Consider the following 2,434-nt stretch of genomic DNA (forward strand, 5'->3'; position numbering starts at 1 on the left):
AAAAAATTCAGAAAACCACGACCAGACATTCAGAATAAAAGATGAAGATTAAGAGGGACATTTTCAATGGATTTGCAAGTTCAAGATCAAATTTGCACATGGCAACAGAATGTTTCTGCATGACAATATAAAAGTATTCACATCCATGAGACAAAGCCTTCATGCAGGAAGTACCTAGATGAGAAAACTTGAGAACACACAAACTTTTGGTAGCATTCTCACATTTTATTTCAATTAATCTACACAGACATAGAAATAAATTACAGCAGTTTTTAAGAAACTTCAGTTTCAACAAACAATGAGGTTCCTATTTAAACACAATCATTGAAGATGTGGTTTTAGCCATTGCTTCTCTCAATTTCACTTTCAAGATAATACATTACAGGCAAGAACTGGAGTCATCTAGTATGAATCAGCCACTCATCAAATCATAAGCTGATGTTTACATCAGTTCCAACCCTTTGCACATGCTAGTTTCCTCCCTGTAAAAAGTTTTATTTAATTTGCAGCCAGCATCGCACACACAAGAGCGGAAATTGGCCTAAGGTTGAGCTGTATGAACATGCTGCATGACACTAACCCATAAGTCAGAGCCATTTCTCAATACAAATTTCTTCGTTTGTACAGGACAGGATTTTTCCTTTCCCACATCATTAGCATGGATTCCATTCCAGAGGACCAGCCAGATTAAAGTAAATGGATCCAATAACTATTGTGACCATAAGCTTTCCTCAGATTTTTCCAATTTAGATTGGCTAAATCTATATAAATTTCTAACAATTTCCACACAGGTTTCCACCAGTCCAAACTAATTTTGGTTTTGTTTTTCTTTTTTTCCTTTTAGTTTTTAGGTAAGGAATAATTTAAACAGCTTTGGATTGTGTTCTATATCTAACCACTAACATCTGATAATCCTTTTTATACTACATACCTGGAGACCAATCAATTTACAAGGAACTCTTTTCACTCAAGATCTCACACGTGTTCATGAAGCATCAACACACTTGAGAAACCTGGAAAATAAGATTTACATGAAACTGATATCAAGACTCAGATAACATGATAATCAGATGACAGTTCAAAACCTACCTACAAGTTATTTTGAATACAATAGAGTTGATTTGGTAACTTCCCAAAGTTCAGTGGTTTCATGAATGTGTTCCTCTCAGCATGCTCCAAAGAAGAGTTTCAACCTCACCTCTGGGTTTGAGAGAGAACTTATATACCCCTCTGTGTTGGCCACTTAAGACACTGCCAGACTTAAGAGGGCAAAGCATAAAAAGGGGAGTAGGTTATAGCACCAATTTTGTCTTTTTAACTAAGATGATCTGAACTTACCATTTACTCAAAAGAGGTATTACAATTTACTTGATATTTGTGAATTATCAAAAAGTAAGATTTAAAACGATCTGCAATTGTCATTACACTAGAGCACACTTACCTTCTAGCAGAAGGTATTATTTGTTCCTAAGAAGTCCTGAGCATTGCTTCTAATTTAGGTGTGATCATCCATGTCTAGAATATTTCAAACATGAAATTGCTAAGTGGGACCCCTAAAGAGCACAAAAAAGGCAAAAATTATTAAATTATAATATAGTTTATATTACATCTAATTACAGACCTTCTTAAAGCTACATTCTACAAAGTTGCAGAAATCATTTACATAAAGATCCTTATCAAATCAAGACCTAGAACAAAAGGTAGTAAATGGTTCAATCTGTTGAAAAGATTCTTTTCTGATCTGCCCATTCAAACCACATAGAATATCTTTTTAACATCTTTTAAAATATACTGATAATCAGAAACAATGGAAAGTTTATTAAGCCTAAATTGCTTTTAGTGTTGACACTACCCTGATGTAAACTGTAAATTTTTAGGTTTAAGAGACTGATCTTTACCAGCCAATTCATTGCTACCCTGTGCCTACTTACATGTACCTCATAACAAATTACACAGCACTCAACCAAGAGAGACAAAGGTCACTGTTATAGGCATACTCGAAGACTGGGCCGAAAGCCTATGCAATCAGTGACTTTTCCTAAGTCCCTACAGCATTCAGTACCCTAAACACTGCAGGTTATAACTGTAGTTTTCTTGATGCAGCCTATAAAAAAAGAAACCACTACACTGAATCAGATTTAAGGTCTGTACACCCTTCTGTTGAAGGGTACAAACGTACACAAATACTGCTTTGTCTCACGGTGGTACAGGCCAGTACCCTCAGGTACATGTTTGTCTTTAAGTGGTAGAGTCTCAGGATTCAAAGCCCTCCGTTTCTGAAGCCCAAAGCCTTATCTAACCAGCCCTAGGCTGAGGCATGCGATGAAGTCGGTGTGCCCCCTTACCTATCGCCGTTCAAAGGCACGACTCCACATCTCCAGCACTTCCCACTGGCAAGGCCTACTGTGCTTTGCCTCCCGCCCGCGCCGGGAGC

The 2,434-nt window shown here is 37.1% G+C and overlaps 1 long non-coding RNA gene across 1 annotated transcript; it reads right to left on the reverse strand.

The window, feature by feature from the left end:
• Positions 1 to 207: 207 nt before the first annotated feature.
• On the reverse strand, positions 208 to 2,434 carry LOC103926292. The gene is made up of 4 exons (XR_664069.1): positions 2,346 to 2,434; positions 1,442 to 1,553; positions 932 to 1,013; positions 208 to 482 (listed from the first exon to the last, which is right to left on the reverse strand). It is a non-coding gene; the product is annotated as an uncharacterized LOC103926292 (long non-coding RNA).

The sequence above is a fragment of the Pygoscelis adeliae genome, unplaced genomic scaffold (assembly GCF_000699105.1).
Source record: "Pygoscelis adeliae isolate BGI_AS28 unplaced genomic scaffold, ASM69910v1 Scaffold21, whole genome shotgun sequence".
NCBI classification, from domain to species: Eukaryota; Metazoa; Chordata; class Aves; order Sphenisciformes; family Spheniscidae; genus Pygoscelis; species Pygoscelis adeliae.